Source organism: Peromyscus leucopus, chromosome 5 (genome assembly GCF_004664715.2).
Source record: "Peromyscus leucopus breed LL Stock chromosome 5, UCI_PerLeu_2.1, whole genome shotgun sequence".
NCBI lineage: Eukaryota > Metazoa > Chordata > Mammalia > Rodentia > Cricetidae > Peromyscus > Peromyscus leucopus.
The window spans coordinates 40653415-40680013 of record NC_051067.1 but is presented as its reverse complement, the minus strand read 5'-3'; the positions used below and the strand labels follow the sequence as shown (position 1 = coordinate 40680013).

The 26599-nt window shown below is 42.1% G+C and overlaps 6 non-coding genes across 6 annotated transcripts; 4 read left to right on the top strand and 2 right to left on the bottom strand.

The window, feature by feature from the left end:
* The first annotated feature begins 1501 nt into the window (after positions 1-1501).
* On the top strand, positions 1502-1573 carry Trnad-guc. Its single transcript has one exon. It is a non-coding gene; the product is annotated as a tRNA-Asp (tRNA).
* A 4514-nt stretch (positions 1574-6087) lies between these two features.
* On the top strand, positions 6088-6193 carry Trnal-caa. Its single transcript has 2 exons — positions 6088-6125; positions 6148-6193. It is a non-coding gene; the product is annotated as a tRNA-Leu (tRNA).
* A 10411-nt stretch (positions 6194-16604) lies between these two features.
* Trnar-ucu lies at positions 16605-16690 on the bottom strand. Its single transcript is given in 2 exon segments — positions 16605-16640; positions 16654-16690. It is a non-coding gene; the product is annotated as a tRNA-Arg (tRNA).
* Positions 16691-18533: 1843 nt separating this feature from the next.
* On the top strand, positions 18534-18615 carry Trnas-aga. The gene has a single exon. It is a non-coding gene; the product is annotated as a tRNA-Ser (tRNA).
* A 703-nt stretch (positions 18616-19318) lies between these two features.
* Positions 19319-19390, top strand: Trnaq-cug. Its single transcript has one exon. It is a non-coding gene; the product is annotated as a tRNA-Gln (tRNA).
* A 4735-nt stretch (positions 19391-24125) lies between these two features.
* On the bottom strand, positions 24126-24207 carry Trnas-uga. The gene has a single exon. It is a non-coding gene; the product is annotated as a tRNA-Ser (tRNA).
* Between the last annotated feature and the right edge of the window lie 2392 nt (positions 24208-26599).

Below are 26599 nucleotides of genomic sequence, written 5' to 3'. Positions count from 1 at the left end.
AGCACTCGGGAGGCAGAGGCAGATCTGGTCTAAAGAGTGAATGTTCCAGGATAGCCAGGGCTACCCAGAGAAACCCTGCCTCGAAAACACGAGAGAGAGAGAGAGAGAGAGAGAGAGAGAGAGAGAGAGAGAGAGAGACTGACTGAAAGAAAGAAGGAAGGAAGGAAAAGAAAAGAAAAGGATTTGGTCCTTGCCACTTTCACTATATCCATTATTCTAGTCCTTTAAATGTGTCTTTGTCACTTCCTGGTCATTATTGTTATCGAACTTGGGGGTTATAACCTGCGCCAAGTAAGGTACTGCCGCCTGTTCTCAATGAGCCAATTAAAACGGAACTGTGATGGAGATGTGTTCCAGGCGACCACACTAGGGAAAGGATGGGACTCCCCTCCCCAACGCTCCTCCCGGCCACCCCCAGCTCCCAAGTCCTTCCAGAAAACTTGTTTCATCCTTGGAATGATGTACTTTAATGATAAAAAATATAATCCAGTAAATACATAAAGCAGTACCAATTTACAACCAGTTTGTTAAGTTCTTGGAAAAATTCTTTGTAAATTAATTGGATAGCTGGGTGTGGTGGTGCCTGCCTTTAATCCCGTGGTTATAGCGAGTTCCTGGACAGCCAGGGCTACATAGAGAGACCCTGCTTCATGAAAACAAAAATAAAATTAATTGGAATTATATTGAATAGATATGGTAATTTGGGACGAAATGGCGTCTTTGAGATATTGATTTTTCTTATTCATAAGCATGATAATATCGTTCTCCCATTGTTAGACCGGGCGCGTCTTCTAGCCTGTTACTGTTACCGTTTTAGAAAGTTGTGATATCTGTGCGTTAGTCATCTGATTAGTGCCTCTTCTCAGGAGAGGGGGTTCGCGTTCTTGTCCTCTCCTTAGTCAAGCCCGTCTTTAATAGCTTGATGTCTGGGGTGTGAACCTAGATGTTAACGGCTGACCGAGTCATCTCTTCAGCTCCTCTTCGCTTTCTTAACTGTACACAAGCACACTTACTTCCTCCGCACGCCCCTTCCTCCTCACAAGCCATTTCTTGTTTGCTTTGTCTTTTGGAGCTAGGGTCGATGCAGCCCTGGCTGGCCTGGAACTTGCTGAGCAGACTAGACCCGCCCGGAACTCAGACGTTCACATGCCTCTGGCTCGGAAGCGCTGGGGTTACGGGCTGGCGCCACTACACTGGGCCCCACAATCACTTTTTTAAAATCAATTTTTAAGGCTCTTAATGTTTATTTGATGCTGTTAATTAAACTTATGCACACAGCATTTTATCTTTTATTCTTTATTTCTTGAGACAAGGGTTCATGTCTTAGCCATACCCGTCGGGTGAAGATCTTTGTATTTGCAGAGATGGGGTGGGCGAGGAGGGAGAGGAAGGGGGAGGGGAAGAGGGGTAGAGAAAAAGGGAAGATAAAAGGAAAGAAGAGGGGAAGAAAACTACTCTTCATTTGGACTTCTCTATTATGTCGCCAACCGGCTCACTGTCCTCCTCGTTAGTATAGTGGTGAGTATCCCCGCCTGTCACGCGGGAGACCGGGGTTCGATTCCCCGACGGGGAGTCAACAGACGGTGGAGTCTGTTGTTTTGGGACAGCACTGATGATGGCCTTGGTGCTTCTGTTGTCACCAAATAAGTAAAGCTCCTTTTCTAGGGCTGCATTTTTGCGATTGTTTTGAATAAGATCACCACACACTATCTGATTAGGACAGCCTGTATGGCCTTCCTTCCGAGAGAAAGGTTCATCCAACGTCCTCGGATCTCAGCTGTGTCCAGTTGTTTCAGAAATAGTACGAGGATTCGCTAGCAGGTGAAGCCCAGTCCTCCTGCAGGGTGATGGGCGAGTGTCCCCCGAAGGCAGTAGTGGCCCGGGCTGGGCTGCAGGGCGCAGGGCCACCGACTCACAAGCTGGGCGACCACTCTCCTTGTACCTGTGACTTTAAGACAGTAGTTTCCACCTCAACATTCCTAAGGAGATGAGCGGAAAGCTGATTATAATACATCGGACAATAAAGTGCAATATCTTAGGTTATCTTTTTGCTGGAAATTAACTTTGATTATTTTGCTCCCCCAAACTATATTTACCACCCCCAGTTCCCCACCCCCACCACCTTTTCCTTTTTTCTGTTTCAGATCAAATCCAGGGTCTCACACATGCCGGCCAAGAGCTCTACCACGGAGCTACACCACCAGCCCAGGCTGGCCTAAACTGGCCATTATCTTCCTCCACGGGCGTCATCCAGGCTCTAAGATTATAAACCCGTCTTTTCAAAATTTGCTTTAGAGGCGGTTTTTCAGTACAGCCTTGGCTGTCCTGGAACTCACTTTGTAGATCAGGCCGGCCTCGAACTCATAAATCTGCCTCCCTAGTGCTGAGATTAAAAGTGTGGGCCACCACCTCCCAGTTCCATCTAAAGTTTATATTCAGAAAAGATTGTGATTTCCAGAGCGGCTTTAGACAACATCCAACTTGACTGCAGAATACCCAGTAACATCTGAATATCCATCACCCACCAGGTAAAAACTTGACTCTGCCCAAACCCCATTTAAGTCTCAAAGAAGTCCATATAATACTGGAAACACACACAAATAAATAAATAAATAAAAATTCATTATAAATTATCTAAATCATGGGATAAGGAAAAATGCCATTATAAGGAAAACACAAAACCAATAGCTAACATGATCTTTTTTTATTTATTACATTTAAAAAATGTTTTTTTAATTTTTCATACAATATATTTTGATCATATTCTCTTCCCCTCCCCCAATTCTTCCCAGATCTTCCCCATCTCCCTATCCACTCAACTTCATGTTCTTTGTCACACACACACACACACACTCACACACACACACCACAAAAAACTACAAACCATAACAACAAAATAAGTGTAAATGAAGTTCATTTTGTGTTGGTTAACAACTAGTCCTGAGCATGAGGCGTGCCCTGGATTGTAGTTGTTGATAAACCCAGTGTCACTCCATTGGAGAAACCTGATTTTCCCTCGGGTATGAATTGCAAATAGCTTTAGGGTTAGGGTGGGACTTTGTGCCCACCTCCCATTCTCCACCCTGGGACTTTGTCAGGATTGAGTTTGCACAGCCCTTGCGTATGCTCTAAAAATCATCAAACTTGTTAGGATTTGGGTTCACCAACAGGTTTTCTTGAAGCATGGTTCTATGACACACGAAGAATTCTGAGATCAAAAGACAAATGTCACAGCTCTCAAGAGTCTGTCAACAGGGACAGATTGTTCTTACCTCTAGAATAAGAAATGCTCCTATACCACACAAAGGAATGTAAAAACAGTCACAATGCTAAGTAATTAAACCAAAGGGGTTTTTTTTTGTTTATTTTTCCTCTTCATGACCACAGTTCTAAACTTCAGAGAGCCCACAGATCATTCAAGTTGAACTGTATAACTGAGTGAAGGTAGATCAGGTTTTAATTCTATAATGGCACTTAATTTATTCTGGTCAAGTCTGTCCAAAGTCAAAATTTACATTTGTTGCCTGAACAGGAAGCCTTGGACCCTTGGGATAAAAGCTCACTGCGCTGCCAACTCCTGGGCTCTGGAACCATGCTTCTGTTTGCCCTGTAAACGGTTTAATTCTTAAATGATTTAAGTTGCTGAGAAGAGCTGAAAGACCAGTTGACTTCAGGGACTACCAGGATCTTACAAAAGTCTGACTCAGCTACCTGTGTTATCTCAATACCTCCATGCTACACTCATGTTAAATAGCTGAGCTGAATATGATATCTGTGATTGAAGAAAGAGTGGAGATTATTCCAACAACCACCGAATGAAGAAGAAGCGAGTTCTTCGTTTTGGTCAGAGACCCCTGGGGATCACAATTGCAGGCTCCCTGGCCAGCTTTAGGTGGAAGGAGGAGGAAGAGCTTGTGTTTAGAAATGAACTGAAGGATGGGAACAGAAGGTGCTGTTATCACTCCTGGAGTTTCTCCTGCACTTAGAGACATCGATGTCATGTTTTTTAGAGCTTTGGTTTTTTTGTTTGTCTCTTTCATTTAGTCTCACACTCCAACTTACTCGAAGACTGGAGGCGGCTAGTTAATCCAAGCTAGTTTTTACAGCATGAGCCGTCATTTCAGTCCCTGTACAGATACATCAAAAGACGTAACGGGCCAACACAACAGCAAAAGAGATGGGAAGGGTCTGGTTCTATTTTCTAGGTGTTCATTTGATTGGCTGCATTTGAGATAGGATCCATTCACCTTCCTCTGGTCTTCACAAGTGTCAACAAGTCTTGTTATAGATTATGGACATTCTTACTTAAAGGAACAATATCCTTTAAATCAGTGGTTCTCAACCTTCCTGAAGCTCCTAAAGCTGCGACTCTTTAATACAGTTCCTCATGTTGTGGTAACTCCAAGCATAAAATTACTTTTGTTGCTACTTCATAACTGTAACTGGTCTACTGTGATGAATGGTAATGTAACTATCTGATAGGCGACTCTTTGAAAGGGTCATTCAACACCCAAAGGATCGCAGCCCACAGATTAAGAACCATCGCTTTCAATTAATCTAGATGTAACATTTTTTTAATCATTTTGCTCGAACCATTCTATGTGTCTCCTACCTTCCAGTAGTTAAACCTTGTCAGAAGTTTTTTCAGTACTTTCAAGATGGCTTAGTAGGTAAAGGTACTTACCACCGAGCTTGAAAACATGAGTTCCGTCTCTGGGACTCACACGGTGGAGGGAAGACCCAGTCCCTGCAAAAGTCCTCCAATCCCCACGTGTGTGCTGTTGCACTCGTGTACACACACACACACACACACACACACACACACACACACACACACGAGTTAACATTGAAAGATCTTTTAAGGAACCCTGCTTCCTGTGCTGGGGAGGAAATGCTACTTTAAAAAAATCTCAAAAGTTGTTTAATTGGTGAGGATTTCCACTTTGTTTCATGTTTCTAACCCGTTTATCTTGTGCCGTGGTGAACACAGTGGGTGACACACTGTGATCCAGTGTCATATGATAGCCCTTGTCTGGAGGAGAACCAAGTCAGCTGTGTGTAAATAACTACACTCAGTGTCTGCCCTTGGATGACATCCTTTCACTCTTTACAGATTAAGCTGTTGGCTCCCCTTCCCTTCTGGTGTTCCTCATACCAGTACTTTGTCCAAGCCACCCTCACCACCCCTGCCCAGAGTATGGCAGTGTTAAGAGGGTGACCTGTGAATCACGTCCTACTTGCTCTGACTTTAATTCAGTCTTTATACTAACCTGCTTTGAGATGTAATGACAATTAAGTTAGGGTTAGATCAGGACTTACACAGAAGAGCAGCAACTGAGACTCCTTTGGCCCCTGTCCACCCTCAGAGAAGCCTGTAGCGTGCAGTGCAGTAGCTGATTTACCCTTGGTTTTTGCAATGCTCCTGGTGTGAAGAGCAAGCAGGAACATCGGATCAAACGTCTTAGAGAGAAAAGGAAGTGGGGAGCGGGGACCAGGTGGGTGAGGGTAGGGAGAAGACCGAAACGGGCACTGTTACTACACTGTGAACTACGCCTTACTCAGTTCACTAGTTCATTCAAATCATACAGCACAGGCCTTCACTTCACACCCCCTTTCCCAGATAATAAAAAATAAAATTAAAATTAAAAAGTGAGGGCTATCAAAACCCGTAGAAGAAAAATGGAAGGAGTCTCGGGGTCAGGGTGGGAAACGCCAACCAGAAGGTGCACTAGCGTTGCCAATTTTATTGCCAGGGAGAGCGCTGCAGGAGCTGGCCCAGGTCTCAACCAGCAGTACCCGTCCCTTAGAACCCCTGCCTGGGATTCAAGCATCCTTACACCGTAGAGCCGACTCTGAGGAGGAGCTAGCTGGTCGGTGGGGCGGGGCTTAGCGCAGGGCACTACGGTCCAGGGGCATCCGAACTTTGAGTCACAGTCATCGCCTCCTGGGGCGGAGCTTCCTGGTTCCTCTCTTTTCGCTTAATCCTTTCAGCAAGGTCAGAAAGAACTTTCATTGCGGTACTCGGGATGTAGCCAGGAGCTGGCTGGTTTTGTTAACAATTGATTATTCTACAACAGTGGAACGTGTGTCAGGATGGCCGAGTGGTCTAAGGCGCCAGACTCAAGTGTTCACTTCCTCTGATGAGGTTTCTGGTCTCCGAATGGAGGCGTGGGTTCGAATCCCACTTCTGACACAGTTATTTTGTTTCTTGCAGCATTCATGACGTTCATAACGTGCACTTTGTTGGTTGAATTTGGCAAGAAGGACTTCCTTTGATAGCGAGCATCACGCTGTTTTGCACCCTGCGTTTTCTTCTTTTACCCTGACATTTTGGCTCATTCTTTTGTTACTCTATGTTGCGCCCTTGAACACAAACTGATCCTGCCTCTGCCACTACACCCCTATGCTTAGGTTTCCTAGTGTTTATCTTTGATTATTCCTAGTGGCAATTTGTTTGGCACGTGATCGATCCAATCACAGAACGCATCATCTCTCATTTTGTTTTTGTTTGGGGGGTCTTATTTTTCCAGCTGTCCTCCATTTGATTTTAGGCAGGGCTGGCTGATGGGTGGAGCTGGCTGCTGCCCAGCTGTTTTCTGAGGTTTTGTTCTCTTGTTTATAATTGGTCCACCTCTCTGTTTATTCTTCTTAAGTCTCATTTATTTCCTGTTGTTGTGTGGTTTCGGTGAAGATTGTTCTAGAGTTCCTTTAGATTATAATAAATTCTAGGTTTAGGCTGTAACTCAGGGGCACAACACTTGCCTAGCATACATGAGGCTCTGGGTTCCATGCCCAGGACAAAAAACAAATCTTGATGGGGTGGTGGGTGATCTTCAGCAGACTCCTTTGCTAGTGGCTTTCTCCTGATTTGCATGGATTTCTGCACACAGAACACTCTGAGTATTTTATGTCTGTATTTTGGGCCAGTCAGAATCCCAGGAGTTTGCCCCTTGAGTACCTGACAAAGGTCTGAGGTAGCTGAGGGAGAAGAGCCTCCCACACAGTATCATTTGGATGCTACGCTTCTGTTTCCCTTGCACAATTCTGTCTTCCACTGGGCCAGTCCTCCTCCAGCTGACCTCTGCTGTGGTCCTTTGGGACACTGTGCTGCAGGACTCTTTCTTGGGAGCAGGGGTGAGTGGGCAGGGAGAGAAGCACCTCTCGGTATACATCTGCAGAGAATTTAGGAGTCTAACTCTTCCTGAGCTTCAAGTCATCTGCTTTAGTTCATGGTTTTCTTCAGCTCCCAGTACATTTTGATCTTGTACCTGTGCCTTCTTAAGATTCTTTGGTATAAATCAGGTGAGTTCTACAAAATCCATTACCTAGTCCTATTGGTCATTAGTTATGTGCATGCAGTCCTTGACTGTACTTTACAAATGGGTACCGCACAACGGTTGATGGCCCATCCCTTGTTTTTGCCAGTACTGAGGCACTTTGGACAAACAGAATGTATGAGGTAGAGCTGTGGTCTTGTTACTATGGCACAAACCGAAGTAATGGCATAAACCATTACTTCTCAACCTATGGGTCGAAACCCCTTTGGCTAACCTCTACCTCCAAAAATATTTACATTATTATTCATAACAGTAGCAAAATTACAGTTATGAAGTAGCAATGAAAATAATTTTATGGTTGGGGGTCACCACAACATGAGGAATTGTATTAAAGGGTCACAGCACTAGGAAGGTTGAGAACCACTCTAAACCAAGATTAATGAGAAAATATTAAAAGTGGAGTCAAGCCGGGCGGTGGTGGTGGTGGTGGTGGTGGTGGTGGTGCACGCCTTTAATTCCAGCACTTAGGAGGCAGAGGTAGGCGGATCTCTGTAAGTTCGAGGCCAGCCTGGTCTACAAAGTAAGTTCCAGGACAGCCAGGACTGTTACACAGAGAAACCTTGTCTTGAAAAACCAAATTAATTAATTAATTAAAATAAAAAGAGTCAATAATTGAGGTGGAAAGAACACATGTTTTCTCTTTCCTCTTCTCCTTTTATTTTTTTTTTGGGGGGGTGGGGTGGGGTGGAGTTTGTTTGAGACGGTGTGTGTGTGTGTGTGTGTGTGTGTGTGTGTGTGTGTGAAGATTTAGTACATTATAATGATTCCTTCTGAGGAAGAATGATACTGGGGAAAATATGTAGATAAGAAATGGGCTGGGAGTATTACCAGCCAGACACAGAGGAAGGCAGACATATGGAACTGAGGAGAGCAGGGGCTGGATCAAGGACTACACCACAACGGAACTGAGATCTTGATTCTGCCTGAGGCCAACCCAGGGCCCAGCTGCCGATTCCTCGAAACCCAACAGCTTGGAGGTGTTGGTGAGATTACCCTACTAAACAACCTGCTCAGCTGAGATCCATTCGGGAGAGGATTCAGAATCCTACAGTCTGCAGTCTGAGGAAACAAGATCAGCTGAGGAGTTGAATGAGAACACAAAAGAAGGCGCCACCCAGCCACCGAACCAGATCACCAGAATCATAAGCCTACCCTACACCGACTGGGAACAGGTAAGCGTCCATCTCCAGACCGGCAGACCAGGTCTCTAGCCCCTAGGCCGCAGCCATCGGAGTCCCAGAGACCAGACAGCTACCTTCCCCTGCTCCCCCCCCCCCCCCCCCAAAAAAGGAACCCAACAACCACTGGAGCCATGAGCCCACCCCTGCACCAGTTGGAAACAACTGCTCCCTGAGACAGAACCCACTAACACTGATTGGACTAAGCTGCTCCTGGAGAAACAGAGTCAAACAGCACCAACTTGACCAAGAACCCCTAGTGGACCAAGACTATCAATTAGAACAAGAGAGGCACTCTCAGACACAGACACCGCCTGCACACAGCAGAGGAAGAGATGAGTAGACGCCAGTGCAAAAATACAGGCCACAACATAAAGACCTATATGACAACATCAGAACCTAGCGATTCTATACCTGCAAGACCTGAACATACCATGACAGAAGAAGCAGAAGAAATCAATCATAAAAATGACTTTAAGAAGATGATAGAGGCCCTTAAAAAGGAAATGAAAAACTCCATTAAAGAGGAAATAAAAAATTCCCTTAAAGAAATGGAAGAAAAAACAAACAAAAAATTGGAAGAAATCAAAGAAAGCCAAGAAAAGGTCATTAAACAGATGAAGAAAACAGTTCAAAATTTGAAAATTGAAATTGAGACAATAAAGAAAACATAAACTGAGGGAATGCTGGAAATAGAAATTCTGACTAAACAAACAGGAACTACAGAAACAAGCATAGCCAACCAAATGCAAGAGATGGAACAGAGAATCTCTGACACTGAAGACACGATAGAGAAAATAGATTCATCAGTCAAAGAAAACACTAAAGACAAAAAAGTTGTAACACAAAATGTCCAAGAAATTTGGGACACCATGAAAAGACCAAACCTAAGAATAATGGAGATAGAAAAAGGAGAAGAATACCAACTCAAAGGCACAGAAAATATAGTCAACAAAAACATAGAAGAAAACTTTCCTAACCTAAAGAAAGAAATACCCATGAAGATACAAGAAGCTTACAGAACATCAAATAGACTGGATGGATCCAAAAAAAAAAAAGTCCCCTCACCACATAATAATCACAACACTAAACATACAGAACAAAGAAAAAATATTAAGAGCCACAAAGAAAAAAGACCAAGTAACATATAAAGGCAGACCCATCAGAATTACACCAGACTTCTCAATAAAGACTATGAAAGCTAGAAGGTTCTGGTCAAATGTTATGCAGACACTAAAAGACCATGGATGCCAACCCAGACTATTATACCCAGCAAAACTCTCAATCACCATAGATGGAGTAAACAAAATATTCCATGATAAACCAGATTTAAACAATACCTATCCACAAAACCAGCCCTACAGAAAGCACTGGTCATTAATATCCATCAATATCAATGGTCTCAACTCACCTGTAAAAAGACACAGGCTAACAGAATGGATACAAAAACAGGATCGATCCTTCTGTTGTATACAAGAAACACAGCTAAACTTCAAAGACAGACACTACCTCAGAGTAAAGGGATGGGAAAAGGCTTTCTAATCAAATGGACTTAAGAAGCAAGCTGGTGTAGCTATCCTAATATCTAATAAAATAGACTTCAAACTAAAATCAATCAAAAGAGACTGGAATGGACATTACATATTTATCACAGGAAAAATCCACCAAGATGAAGTCTCGATTCTGAACATTTATGCCCCAAATACAAAGGTGCCCACATTTATAAAAGAAAAATTACTAAAGCTTAAATCTCACATCAAACCCCACACACTAGTAATGGGAGATTTCAACACACCACTCTCACCAAAAGACAGATCTACCAGACTGAAATTTAACAAAGAAATAAAAGACTTAACAGATGTTATGACTCAAATGGACTTAATAGATATCTACAGAACATTCTACCCTAACACAAAAGAATATACCTTCTTCTCAGCACCCAATGGAACCTTCTCCAAAATCGATCACATACTCAGTCACAAAGCAAATCTCAACAGATACAAAAAAAAAAAAAAAAATTGGAATAACCTCCTGTGTCTTATCAAACCACCATAGTTTAAAGTTAGATTTCAACAACAAAAATTACAGAAAACCTACAATCTCATAGAACCTGAATAATGCCAACCTGAAACACAAATGGGTCAAGGAAGAAATAAAGAAATTAAAGATTTCCTAGAATTCAATGAAAATGAAAGTACAACATACCCAGACTTATGGGACACTATGAAAGCAGTGCTAAGAGGAAAATTCATAGCAATAAATGCACAAATAAAGAAGATGGAGAAATCTCATACTAATGACTTAACAGCATGACTGAAAGCTCTAGAACAAAAAGAAATAAACTCACCCAGGAGGAATAGACACCAGGAAATAATCAAATTAAGGGCTGAAATCAATGAAATGGAAACCAAGAGAATAATACAAAGAATCAATGAAACAAAGAGTTGGTTCTTTGAAAAAAAAATCACCAAGATAGACAAACCCCTAGCCAAATTAACCAAAAGGCAAAGAGAGAGAATCCAAATTAACAAAATCAGAAATGAAAAGGGAGGCATAACAACAGACATTGAGGAAATCCAGAGAATCATCAGGTCATATTTCAAAAACCTGTACTCCACAAAATAGGAAAATCTGAAAGAAATGGACAATTTTCTGGATAGATACCACATACCAAAGTTAAATCAAGACCAGATAAACTGTTTAAATAAACCAATAACCCCTAAAGAAATAGAAACAGTCATTAAAAGTATCCCAACAGCAACAACAACAACAACAAAAAAGCCTAGGACCAGGTGGTTACAGTGCACAATTCTACCAGATTTTCAAAGAAGAACTAATTCCAATACTCTTCAAATTGTTCCACACAATAGAAACAGAAGGAAGATTACCAAACTCTTTTTATGAGGCTACAGTTACCCTGATACCCAACCCACACAAAGATGCAACAAAGAAAGATAATTACAGACCAATCTCCCTCATGAACATTGATGCAAAAATACTCAATAAAATACTGGTAAACCTAATCCAAGAACACATCAAAAAAATTATCTACCATGACCAAGTAAGTTTCATCCCAGGGATGCAAGGATGGTTCAACATATGAAAATCTGTCAATGTAATACACCATATAAACAAACTGAAAGAAAAAAAAAAACCACATGATCATCTCATTAGATGCTGAAAAAGCCTTTGACAAAATCCAACACCCCTTCATGATAAAGGTCTTAGAGAGATCAGGAATACAAGGAACATTCCTAAACATAATAAAGGCAATTTACAGCGAGCCAACAGCCACAATCAAATTAAATGAAGAGAAACTCAAAGCAATTCCACTAAAATCAGGAAGAAGAAAAGGCTGTCCACTCTCTTGATATTTATTCAATATAGTACTTGAAGTTCTAGCTAAAGCAAAAAGACAACAAAAGGAGATCAAGGAGATACAAAATGAAAAGGAAGAAGTCAAACTTTCACTATTTGCAGATGGTATGATAGTATACATAAGTGACCCCAAAAATTCTACCAGGGAACACCTACAGCTGATAAACTCCTTCAGTAAAGTGGCAGGATACAAGATCAACTCAAAAAAATCAGTAGCCCTCCTATACACAAATGATAAAAGGGCTGAGAAAGAAATCAGAGAAACATCACCCTTTACAATACCACATATAATATAAACTACCTTGGGATAATACTAACTAAACAAGTGAAGGGCCTGTTTGATAAGAACTTTAAATCTCTAAAGAAAGAAATTGAAGAAGATATCAGAAAATAGAAGGATCTCCCATGCTCATGGATAGGTAGGATTAACATAGTAAAAATGGCAATCTTACCAAAAGCAATCTACAGATTCATAGCGATCCCCATCAAAATCCCAACACAATTCTTCACAGACTTGGGAAGAACAATACTCAACTTCATATGGAAAAACAAAAAACCCAGGATAGACAAAAGAATCCTGTATAATAAAGCAACTTCTGGAGGCATCACCATCCCTGACCTCAAGTTCTACTATAGAGCTATAGTAATTAAAAAAAAAAAAAAAAAAAAAAAAAAAAAAAAAAGCTTGGTACTGGCATAAAAACTGACATACGGACCAATGGAATCGAACTGAAGACCCTGACATTAATCTGCACTCATATGAACACCTAATTTTTGACAAAGAAGCCAAAACTATACTTTGGAAAAAAAGAAAGTATCTTCAACAAAGTTGCTGGCATAACTGGATGTCAACATGTAAAAGATTACAAATAGATCCATATCTGTCACCATGCACAAAACTTAAGTCCAAGTGGATCAAAGACCTCAACATAAATTCAGTTACTCTGAACCTGATAAAAGAGAAAGTAGGAAGTAGTCTTGAATGCATTGGCACCAGAGATCACTTCCTAAATATAACACCAGTAGCACAGACACTGAGAGTAACAATTAATAAATGAGACCTCTTGAAACTGAGAAGGTTTGCAGGACAAAAGACACGGTCAATAAGACAAAACAACAGCCTACAGAATGGGAAAAGACCTTCACCAACCCCACATCTGACAGAGGACTGATTTCCAAAGTATATAAAGAACTCAAGAAATTAGACATCAAAATACTGAACAACCCAATTAAAAAAATGGGCTAAAGAGCTAAACAGGGAATTCTCAAAAGAAGAATCTCAAATGGCTGAAAGACATTTAAGGAAATGTTCAACATCCTTAGTCATCAGAGAAATGCAAATCAAAAGACTATGAGATACCACCTTATACCTGTCAGATTGGCTATGATCAAAAACACTAATGACAGTCTATGTTGAAGAGGATGTGGAGCAAAGGGAACACTTCTCCACTGTTGGTGGGGATGCAAACTTGTACAACCACTGTGGAAATCAGTATGGTGGTTTCTCAGAAAATTGGGAATCAATCTACTTCAAGACCCAGCCATACCACTCTTGGGCATATACCCAAGGAATGCTCAATTATACCACAAAGATACATGCTCAACTATGTTCATAGCAGCATTATTCATAATAGCCAGAACATGGAAACAACCTAGATGCCTGTCAACTGAAGAATGGATTAAGAAAATGTGGTACATATACAATGGAGTACTACTCAGCACAGAAAAACAATGGCATCATGAGGTTTGCAGGCAAATGGATGGAACTAGAAAAAAATCATCCTGAAAGACAAACATGGTATGTACTCACTCATAAGTGGATACTAGATATAAAGCAAAGAACAATCAGACTGAAACCCACAGATCCAGGGAGGCTACATAGCAGGGGGGACCCTAAGATGACTGTGGCTTATAAGTTTCGGTTTTACTCAATCACTGGGCAAGCTTTAGTGAAACATTTCACTATTAAGATAAGAATCTAGCCGGGCAGTGGTGGCGCTCGCCTTTAATCCCAGCACTCGGGAGGCAGAGCCAGGCGGATCTCTGTGAGTTCGAGGCCAGCCTGGGCTACCAAGTGAGTTCCAGGAAAGGTGCAAAGCTACACAGAGAAACCCTGTCTCGAAAAAACCAAAAAAAGATAAGAATCTGTACTGTATCAAGCTGATAATAGAAAATAAAATAAAAAGAATTGAGATCTTGAGGCCAGTGAGATAGCTTAGCTGGTAAGGGTGACTCTGCTGAGTGTGATCATCTGAACTCCATTTCCAAGTTCCACACAAGTTCCACACAGTAGAGAGAAATGGTTTCTGAAAGTTGTCCTTTGATCTCCACATGCCCCTATGGCATGCATGCACCACCCCCGTGCAAATAAATTAAACCAATAAATATAAAAAATTAAAACATTAAATAAAAGAATTAAATCTTCACTAAGAAAGGAAGGGAAGGAGGGAGGGAGGGAGAGAGAGAGAGAGAGAGAGAGAGAGAGAGAGAGAAAAGAAAGTGGGCTAATTAAGAACCTTACACAGTCCATCTCTGGAGCTAAGCTAAAAATGAATGCACTATGAAATCACCAAAATAATTGCTAATCCCTGTAGTACATTTTTGAAATTTTGTTCTTATGTGTTTGGTTGTTTTGCCTGAATGTGTATCTGCACACCACGTGTGCCTGGTGCCCAAAGAGACCCAGAGAGGGCTTTGGATCCTCTGGAACTAGAGTTACAAATGGTTGTGAGTAGCCATGTGGGTGCTGGAAATAGAACACAGGTCCTTTGGGAGAGCAGCTGATGTTCTTAACAGCTGAGCAATCTCTCCACCACCACCCCTTTTTTAATAATGAAAATTCTGCTTGGGACTCACACTTGTAATGCAGCACTCAGGAGGCAGAGGCAGAAAGATCATTACAAGTTTGAGGCCAACCTGGGCTATATAGTGGGCTATATAGTGAATCCCAGGTCAAACATCACTACATAGTGAGATGTTGTCTCAAAAAACAAACAAGATAAAAACATGAAATAATGCTTAAAAAACAGACTTTGGGAAATGGGCAAAGCAAGATTGTGACCTTTCAGAAATGGGAAACAGAAAAGGATCACATTGATTTTTATCAGCAAAGAGAATTTTGACTCAGGAAAAGGCAAACTGTTTACAACACCAGCTTTTGTGACATTAGCATTCTTAAGACATTAAGAGGTCATTGTTGGTGCGAAGATAGCAAAACATTATGAAATTCAAAGCTCAGAATGGTCCAAACATATATGTAAATGCATACATTTATGATTGTTTTTGTTTGTTTGTTTTTTGAGACAGGGTTTTTCTGTGTAACAGTCCTGGCTGTCCTGGAACTCACTTTGTAGACCAGGCTGTCTTGAACTCACTGAGATCTGCCACCTCTGCCTCCCAAGTGCTGGGATTAAAGGTGTGTGCCACCACCATCTGGCTACATTATGATTTATTTACTAAGACATTTATAAATAGTCCCCTATCCCCAATTGTACAGAGAGCTGAAAAGTAAGTCTCCTTTCACTCTCAAACATTATTTTCTTATTTCCCACACATAGTCAGCACCTGTGAAGCCATCATGTTCTATTTCTGACTACATATGATTTTAATTAGGATATGAAAAGTGTGTAATGAGCAGTAATATTCTCAGGGCAGGGGTCTTGAAAGATGTTTTTTGCTCAGCAAAGGTGGAGACTGGCCACACAGCAGCACAGAGGCTTGCTAGAAACCCAGTGAGAGGAGAGCCCTGGAAATGACTCTTTTCCTGTTTCTGTCCCTTCAGAGGATCCTTTAGAAAGGACGGGCCATTATCCCTCAATGCCAGGCTGTCCTTAAAATGTAATGTGTTCAAAACAGTATATGCAGTTTTCTTTAAGACTTTTAGATTCTACTCTCTTAAGAAGCGCCCCCCCAACTTAAGTGTATTGTCCTTTTTCTGAGCACCTCTCTCCGTAAATGTCTGTGCTTAAATCTATATCAAAAATCTTTTCATAATACATTCCAATTTTGTTTCATAAAACCAAATGCGAGGTGTTTATAATAGGATAGTATAACCAATCTATGGGATATTATATGATTTACATAAAGAATGAGATGTGACCACATGTCAAACCGTATCACAACACAAAAGATGACAATGTGTTTATGTATGGGTCTACTTAATATCTATATAATAATGCATATTCCTAGAAATATTATCTAACATAGTCTATGTTACATATCTATTAAATTTTCAGGGAAGATGCACAGAATACTTCAAACAGGGCACCAGCCAAGGGAATTAAGGAAATGGTGTTTTAGAATGAAAAGAGAAGTATTATTCAGTCGGGGTGATGCGAGAACTTTCATAGACCCTTGTTTTAAATCACAGAATATTTCAGGCATAAAAGCAAATCGAATTTTGATTAAGTTTTTGAGATGAAATCTTTGTGCTGCCAAGGAACACTTCCTACAGTTGAAGGGGTGGAGGTCTGGAATTTGAGCAGGTAGACAGCAGATATTGTAAACAAATAATAAAAGAAAATGAGAAGAAAAATTGTAAGTATAAAACATAATAAAACCAGACACACAGCTTTCCAAGGGGATACTTTTGACCTTTTGAGCCCTATATATTTTTCCCACTCAGTGGGAAATGCTCCAGAGACAGGTTCACAATCCAGGGCAGTCCATGTGCAGACGGATATAGTCACACGCCACACAGGCAAAACACCACCGACTCTGGCGGGACTCGAACCCGCAACCTTTGAATCTCTCAAGCACGCTAGAAGTCCAATGCGCTATCCATTGCGCCACAGAGCCTACATAGTTGGCAGTCCCTTCCTAACACTTCTGAGTATTTACTTGGTTATTAATGCACTTTCTTAAGAACAACATTGTTCCCTTTTCTGTAGTACCTCACACGGAAAAGGGCAAGAAACAGAAGGACACAGGATCCTCGACGCAACTTTTTGCCCTTTCCCAAGTCTATTACACCGGAAAAGTTTGACCAGGGATCCACCTCAACTTTCTGGACTTGATGGCGCACGCTTGTAACCACAGCACTTGAGAGGCTGAGGCAGAAAGATGGCCTCGTGTTCCGGACCATCCTGGGCTGTACTAGTGAGACCTTGTCTCAAAGTAAAGCAAAGAAAATCACCTAAAAGACAAAACACTTATCTCATTTAGTCTGGCCGCTCTAGTTCCAAGCTGCGATCATCTGTTTTGCTACAGAGAGATACACAGTAGTTTAACTCACGCCGGCGCACTTCGAGATTTTCTCAAGTTGCGTCTGAGTTCTTTTACAGAGGGCGGCTTACTGGGTTTAGTGCACGGGCTCACCGAGCAGCTCCGGACAGATACCAGGATGAAATGTCACATTGTGTTCTGGAAACTCTAGAATTGTCCAGGCTTTCGCCTGGGCGTTTTCTTGGGTGCCTGAGATGAGATGCTCCTACCGAGAACCCTTTTTCAGACACATCTCTGTCGTGTTCAGGTGTTCTTCTCACAAGTTAATTTAGAATAAAGATAGGTGGAGCGGGCGCCCGAATTTAAGCATGAAGATAGATGATGAGGCTTCAGGATCCGTGTACGACCTCGTCTCTCCACTTTGGGGCCCCAACACAGACGGACTAAACTTTCCGCACTGGGTCGCTCTCTCCCGTCACTCTGGCAGCTTCGTCCACTCTTCTTCCCTACAGCTCCCTCTGACTCTCCCTTTTTCTTTTTTTCCCCAGCTGATGGAAGGAAAGGAATAGAAAGTAATTGGAAAGCGGACTATAGTATACAGCATAGAATATGAAATACGCAAGACTGAGAATCAGAAGGAAGCCCTAGGCAGTAAGTGGTACACTTCCCGCACTTTTTACTTTCCGGATCCATAACATAGTAACTCTTACGTACTTTCAAGCCTTTTGATTACAGACTCGGAAGACAAAAGCAAGTTTAGCAGGTCAAAGAATACTTACGGAGCTAGGTTACAAGGTGGTGCATGCTTTTATTGTAAATGTGGTTGCTAATCTTGCTTAACAGGTTCTTGACTCTTGGGTGAGGACCCGTATCCCCTTACATTTCCTTGCTTTTCTACTCAACATCAATACTTGTAAATGTCTCGGACTTTCATGTAGATCGAACTGTTTGCGACCTAAGGCTTCGAATAAACCACAGGGGGATGACTTCCTCATTATTCCTTTTTTCTTTTTTTTTTTTTTTCTTCTTTTTTTTTTTAAAGTAAAATTCAGTTAGGGAAAGAAATTCCTGGGTCGGCTGTTTCTGGCGATTTCGATACCCTCTGCAAAGTGAAGCGTGTTCACATTAACGCTTTTCCAAACACAGTGAGAGGAGGGTTGCGGTACATACTTGGGAACCGAGGACCCAGGTGAGGGGCCCTCGGAAGCCTTGGGCACAGCCACGGGAAAGCTTTTGCTTCCTGAAGTCCGCTAAACAGTGTCGTTCAGAGAAGACGCTATGCTCCTTAAAGTTCTAGCAGAAGAATAATCGCTTCGAAACTACTCACAAGGCCTGAGTCTACGCTGCTGCTGAGACGAAATGTTTTTTCAGTTTCGAAATTTTGTCCCACGATCCTTGTCTCACTGGCGCCAGATGACGAGTAGACATGTTTACGAATAATGGCCCTTTACGATCGAGAACAGAAGAGCATGCAGCTGTAGTCGTGGCCGAGTGGTTAAGGCGATGGACTAGAAATCCATTGGGGTCTCCCCGCGCAGGTTCGAATCCTGCCGACTACGTACTGGCTGGTCTGTTTTGGCCTGCTCTGCACACATTCTATATAGTGTGCTCACAAGAGATGTTTGAATTGGAATTCACTTCCTGCATATTTGCTGAGAATCATTTGGATTTCTCTTCCAACCTTTGCTTTCTTAGAGATAATGAACTGCAACACCGGAGAAAAATCCTTTATATTTGGCTTTCTCTTCCAACCATGAATGAAACAGTAGGGGAAAAAAAATGAAATCTCTCAGGGACGGCGGTGGGGGCATGATACCATACAATAACGGAGGCAGCTCACTCAGATCTGTAATTTCCAGAGCCTGGTAAGCCTGTGCTGTAATCTCAAATATACACACCCAAAATAAAATGGCTACTAAAAATACCCACTTCAAAGTTTCTAGGTATTAAATTATATGAAAAACTTAAAACATTCGGTCCAATTCTACAATATGGAAGCAGACACAAATAAATTTCCGAGGATTTTCTTCGAAAGGATGTCACCAGTAGACATATACTAAGAATTTTGACTTTGAAAACGGGGTGTAGTAGCACACTTCTATAATCCCAGCTCTCGGGAGCAGGAGCTATGAAATAGGGAGTTCAAAGACAAACGTAGCTACAAGGTCGTAGAAAGCCAGCCTGGGCCAGACGCTGTCACAAACAAGAACTCTAGCTTTCCTGCTCATCACTGAATATAGGAGAAGAAAGTAACCAACATGTGGTTCCATGGTGTAATGGTTAGCACTCTGGACTCTGAATCCAGCGATCCGAGTTCAAATCTCGGTGGGACCTACTAGCTTTTATTTAAAAGCTGTTTTTGTCATCCTTGTGTTTGTTGGTGAACTACCATTAATTCTGACCTTCTAGACTTCATACCCCACTGCACTGGTGATCGAGTACAGGGAGACTCCCAATGAAATAGAATGAATGGATGAATGGATGAATGAAATGAATGAATGGCTTCCATGCTCAGCACTATAGTAAACAAACAAACAAATAAATAAATGGTAAATAGATAAATGAACAAATAAATATATAAATAAAATCACCAGTCAAATATGTCCAGCAATCCAATTTTCTGTGCACATTAAATAGACTGAAAAGTAGTGTTGGAGGCGATACTGTTCATAGCAAGTCTCTCCTCTACAAATGACCTACAGCTGCATGGTTTCTTCCTCTCTCTGCAACATCCACTAAAACTAGTTTATATGTGTGTATAAAACACAGCAGGACAAATAAACAGGTGCAGGAAACAAAAATATTGAAAAATTTAAAGTATCTGACTCTAAGTAAAAGGACACAGAGGACTTGTTACATTTGGGGTGATCTACAGATCGGAGGCAGACGGGTTGGGAAAGTTTGGTGAATTCCATAATGTTGTCTTTTCAGTGTTTATCTGATGACTATTATTACTCAAGAAACCACTCACCATCCCTTTTTATCAGCTAAAACGGGGACATTCGATGATGAGCATACCTTCATTACCTTTAGCTTTGTCGTCTAATCTGCCTCTCTGTGGATGAGATGAACTGATAGACCTGATTTCTGACGTCTTCCAGTTTAGAGCAGAACTTCCATCTTTGCAGCCCTCTCCAGGTCACTTCACTAAATAAAGCACAAATGTGGATCCGGTGATGTCTAACCCCCTTACACAAAACAGTTTTTTATTCCATTAGCATGGGTCCACCCTTGCTGTTATGAATAAATATTAGTCTGCTTTAAAGGCGTCAACACTGCCCACAAAATCTTGATGTTATATTCTGTTTTGGAATTCAGGTGCAGGTGTCTGGGTTTCTATGTTCCACAGTTCGAGGTACATTATCATTATCAGTCTATGTAAAATTCCCTGAGCGGCCTCATTCACTATGCATCCCAGGCTGGCCTTGGAATCAAAGTGATCCTCCTGCTCCTGGTTCCTAAGTACTGAATATATGTGTGCACTATCACTCCTAGTTCTCAATTGGTCCTCCTTTATTCTTACAATGGACTTCCCCTAATCTTTTCCAAAGACTGTATGAAGTATGTTTAATGTTTACATTTGTAACAGAATGTACTGTCTCCTACAAAGCGCATATTAATGTGACTTTTCTTTTACATGAATGATAATTTGTTATATATTTCATTCTGCTCCTGAAATAGTTACCTTCGTCCTTTTTTTTTCATATTCATCCGTAGGGTTAAATATAGATCCAATCCTTTTAAATACTGCCTAATACTTTGTTTGGCACAAAATGCACCCTAGTTGCATATAAAATCCTTGACTCTCACTGTTTCTAAGCGTCTCATAGGTCTGTCTCCTCTCCCTCGGTGCTGAATGCTTCTCCAGCACTGGGATGATCGATCGTGATCGTGGGCTATAACTTGCTCCCTAACTAACTAGTTCTTTCTTCATCTTTAGAACTAGTTTTTTGTTTTGGTTTGGTTTGGTTTTGGGGGTGTTTTTTGTTTTTGTTTGTTTTTGGTTTTTCAAGACAGGGTTTCTCTGTGTAACAGCCTTAGCTGTCCTGGAACTAGCTCTGTAGACCAGGCTGGCCTTGAACTCATATAGATTGATCCACTTACCTTAGAATTAGTTTTGTAAACATTTTATAAAATTTTTCCAGGGGTCACAGGACTTTAAAGAGGCAAGAGGAGCATAAGGCTGGTCTGCTTTTAAGAGTTCCAAGTCAGCCAGGGCTACACAGTAAGACCTCCTCTTAAAACTTAAAAAGAAAACAAAAAGCGATCTTCTACTATTGACCAGTTGCAATCCATTTTCCTTACAGATGTTGCAGTGGGTCTGTTCTCTGGCATGTTCTAGAGCTGTGCTCTTGTCGCTCCCCTGACAATGACCTGCTTCCATCCACGCTTGCTCCCTCTTCCCTCTCATCCAGAAATCTGATAGCATCTTTATTTCTTCTGGACAAGAGAGAGCTAAGCTCATAAGCTTCAGAATGCATTTGCTTCTTCTTGTCATCTGAGGAGCCAGGACACTGTGGTCACCTGAACATGACAGACCAGTAGGGAGGGTTGGGTCAGCTCTAAAGCCCCTGGCAGAGAATTGAGGTCTTTTTTCCTAATGTAAATTTAGAGAAAATTGGTAACTCCTTGTTCTTTCCTTTCCTACAAGGTCTCATTCTAGTTTAGGCTAATCTAGAATTCACTGTGTAGCCCAGGCTGGCCTTGAACTCATGGCAATCCTTCGGCCTCAGCTCTACCCCACCCCCTGGTGCTTTAATTACAGGTATAGAGCACTCGGGCTTCTTTCCTTCCATGGTCTTTTTCTTCTTTCTATCACATGTGACAAAACTACACCGTCTCCATCTGTCTAGCTAAGATGATCTTTCTTTACTTCCCCCTTTACGTCAGTTGTGGAAAGAGTAAGTTGTTTCCAGTGGCAGATACCCAGAGGCTGAGAAAGCCTAATGTCAGGGGACTCTTTGTGAACTAAGACCCGTCTTGAAAGAAAGCAGGGGACACCTGGGTCAACAACTGATATTTCCTATAGAAAAGTGCCACCACCTGCAAAGATCCGGTGGGCAGCACCATGACCCCCTCTCCCAAGCTCCGCCAAACCCCTAGCTGCACAGAGCTACTCTACAGCCTCCCACCCGAGGACAAGGCTAGAGAACCAGATCTGAACAGCAGTGAGCAAGGGTGCTGCTCTACAGCCTGAGAGGAAAAGACCAGGACAGCGTTCCTTACAAAAGACCTCAGAGCCCAGTTAAATGGATATCAATTTCTGAACGTCCTAGAGCCTCAAACGTCGCTTTGTCTCTGGATGCCTTCACGTCTACAGCCCTTCTGGCCTGTGAAATTCGTTATATTCAGAGCTGCAAAGTATGGAAAGTCCTTGAAATGGTAGTCTACAGCTGCTGTGCAATACCGCCCCAGGGGAGACATAGTCTACTTACCACGGCATGGGTGATAGCTCCCGAAAGCTGGGGAACTGGGGACCTGGGGCTAGCTGTGTGACCTGGAAGTCATCAAACTAGACGCTCTGCAGGCCGTGCAAGTGACTTGAACCTCTTTTTAGGCAGCTCAGCTGATGTCTGCTGCTTTGGGGTAGCTTGGCTGGTTCAGCCTGGCTGGTCCATTTTCTTGAGGCAGCTAGGCTGTCTGAGCCTCTTCTAGGCAAGTCCGCTCACCTAAGAGAATCTCTCAGCAGCCTTGCTGCTTATAAATATGCTAGAGGAGGGCCGGGCCTACCATATCTGGTTAGTTCTAGGGACTTCCTAAAGTCTTTGAGCTAAGGAGCTTCTCTGCAGGATGGAATGTCCCACCTACCTCTAGGGACTATCCTGTGTCTTGAGTTCTTGCCTCTGAGAAGTTCTCTGAGGAAACTGCCATACAACACTGGCAAGAGCTTGAAAAGTGAGATTTGCTATTCAGCATTTGATGTACCTAATAAATCTAACTCAGAATCCTCTAATAACAAGATACCTTGGGAGTGCCCTCCTTGGAACTGTGAAATCTGGGTTCATAACCCTATCCAGAAAGCCTCAGTCTACTGTTTCATTGTGTGGCATTGAGCAGCTTATCTAGAATGGAGAAAATAGGCATGGTGGTACAGGCCCATAATCCTAGCTCCTGTGAGAAGAGGCGGAAGGCTTTCAGTGAGTTTCAGGCCAATCTGGGCTACAGATTGAGCTCAAGGCTAGTTTAGCAATTGCCTAGCATGCTCAAAGCTCTAGGTTCAATCCTTAATGCTATTATAGAATTAATAAGCTTTCTCAGTGATCAATCACTCCAGCATGAAGAGATTAATTGTGCACAACTAGTTTTGGCTAATCCAGAAAGGGAGCCAGCCTTACATGGAAATCTCTGTCAGCTTATATGCTTTTACAGCCCCAAGTTCCACTTTGGGTGATTTGACATGTTTCACAAAGACAAAAGAAATTCTAAGGTTTGTTTGGACAAATGGGGAGATTTACAGTATAGACGTGCAGGGCCACTTTTCCCAGGCTGTTGCTAACCAGTGTCATCCTGTCTGCCTGGTGAAATTCTGCTGTTAAGAGACCAACCGGGAGGGCTCCTTTATATAAATTATTTTGCTTTGCGCCTTTCCTGGAACTCACTCTATAGTCCAGGCTGGGCTCGAACTCAGAGAGATCCGCCTGCCCCTGCCTCCCAAGTGCTGGGATTAAAGGCGTGCGCCACCACTGCTAAATTCGACTTTGTGTAATTTAATATTTTTAAAAGCAAGTTTAGTAGATTCTATAACATCAATTTATGTTTTCAGCTGTTCTTTTATCAGTATTAGGAAAATCTGCAACTCAGATTTTCGAACACTTTTAAAGTGTAGCTGGAGTGGCTTCAGCCTTTCAAGTGCTGGAATTATTGATGGCCACGACTCCTCTGAACATGCACTGCTGCTACTCAGATCGTTCGAGGTTACAGTACAGGGGTTCACATAGCATGCCATACTGGAATACTTTTTGGGGTGGTGGGCCAAAGAATTTAACCAAGTAAACGGTATAATTTTCAAGTACATGCAGCTAGCTGACTATTACTGATTGCAGTTCTTTCAACTGGTTCTTGGTAAAACCGTAGTCGGCAGGATTCGAACCTGCGCGGGGAAACCCCAATGGATTTCAAGTCCATCGCCTTAACCACTCGGCCACGACTACCTGCTCCTTATGACTTCCGAAGTGCTAATATAAACTAATGGATAGGTGAAGTTTTCACAGAAATCTAAGGATAAAGAATCTCCTAGCGTATACCGACAAACAAAAAACCACAGACACTGCTGCGAGAGAAGCCACCCAGAGGCGACCCCCCGCTACTGACTCATTCTCTGGAATTCCGCGGAAAGGGGTCTGCAGTTCAAAATAGCCTTAAGCAAGAAGTGCCAACGCAAGCAGCAAGGAGAATGAGGAAAGTGAGAAAACACGGGTCATTTTAGAGTTAAAATCTAAACCTACAAACCCCGTTGCCCTTACACTGCAGAGGGAATGGGGTGCTGGCAAGAGGGGACGACTTGTGTTCTCAGATTTTAGATCTCAGATCTCACTGTAACTAAGACTCCGTCCCCACATCCCAGAGCCCCGTAGAGGAAGCGACTACGAATAGAATTTCCAAGGATTTTGACTTGGTGAGCGCACTTCTCTGTCTTGCCTAAGAAAAGCACAAGTGATTAAAGACGCGCAAACTTCAACAAATCAAATGAAATTAACATAGCTGATTTCTTATGTCGGAGATTTGGGCGGTTGTTAGAGTGGGATCATGAAAGGAACTGGCATGATTTGTTACCTCTCTTCACGTGCATGCCAGGAACTCTGTATCGTGTGCTACACCTCGAAGCATATGTATTCCAGAGAACTTATTCAAGATATAAATATAGATGATATAGATAATAGAGTTGGATACGTGACCTCCTTGAGCCACAGGGAAGCTCTTTCGACTTGTTTCCCTCTGTCTTTGTTCCTGTGTTGTTTTTGAAATAGAGCCGCTATCGCAATCTGGCCTGGAATTTGCTATGGAGGAGAGGACGCCCTTCAACGGTATGCCAGTGCCTTCGGAGGCCAGGAAAGGTCGTGGGATTAGTTGCGGCTGAGGTTTATTGGCTGGTGGGAACCACGTGCTTGAATACTGGAAACCAATATCAGATCCTCTACAAGAGCAGCTAACCATTAATCCATCTCTCCAACCTTTTTAATTGGGATTAGTTTAAAGACTGGTTTGGGGGGAGAGGGGAGATGGAGATAGAAGACATAGAAGTTCTATGAGCTCTCTAAGTGTGTGCGTGTGCAGGTCTGTGTGAGTGTGTGTGTGGTCCCAGTGCATGCCTGTGAGTGTGATTGTGGTGTGGTACAAGGGGTTGGATCCAGGGCCATAGTAGGTAAATGCTCTGTCACTGAGCCCAAACATCACATTTCTAAGGTTTGGAGAGCTGTGTTTCCTGAGGTCAACTTCATAATTAGTCTTGCGTGTATATGCAGAAAAAGGAAGTTTAAAAATATAGGGTATATTCTTAAACCAAAAGGTTGTCAGTTCTCTAGTTATACAACAATAAAACACACACAGGAAATGTTCTAAATCTAGGTGCTGGGAATGTAGTTCATTGGCAGATCACACCTAGCATATGTGAGGCCCTGAATGGGATCCGTGTATTACACAGGCATGCACACACATATTTTGAAGGTATTTATTCAGACATAGAGACAATAGAGAGAGTGCATCAAATGGTGCACTCTTTCTATCGATATTGTGACATTCCCGACCATCAGTGTGTTGTACAGTTGACTTAGGTATATACAAGCAAACCAACATTAATTGATCTTGAATTACATCCAGTTTTCAGAAGAAATACAAGAAGCTTTTTCATTGAAATCTAATGAAAACTGAACACTACTTTAAAAGGCACTTTTGGTAGTTCCAATTAATTGTTACAGAACAAACTCAGGCTAATTTTTTCTGTTTTCTCAACTGCCTCCAATTCTACCTGTAACTTGATAAGCATTTGTTGTTCACAGACTGCAAATGGTGCATCTTTTGCAAGCAGGTAGGGAACACAACCAATTAAAGTCTTGACTTGCTATTTGATATTTCCCTGAAGCATATTCCATATCTGCACATGACTGGGATCATAAAAAGCAAAAATCTGGTTCAAGGGGAAGTGGAGATCTGGCTTGTGACTAACATTGTATGACAAAGACTTGCTTTACCAGTTTAATGACTTGCTTACCAGTTTAGCTTCACATGTATTTGAGGGAAATGTGCAACTATCCATGTTTAACCATAAGGCAACCAGGAACATCGCTGAAGGTACAGACAGCATCCAAGGGCAAAACGCAGTCCATATCATTGAAGAAAGCTAATTCCCAAGTACCATGTGAACATGATCCTTCTCCCTGCCTCTTTCTCCTCAAGTGAGACATAAGGATTAAGTGATGCCATGTGTATAAATGAAGTTATTTTTGCAAAATCCAAAATAAATTTAGTAGCCAGCATTATTTTTCTTAAAGTGAATCCCACTGTCCACCTCGTCTCAGCAACGTAGACTTGCATTTCACTTATTTT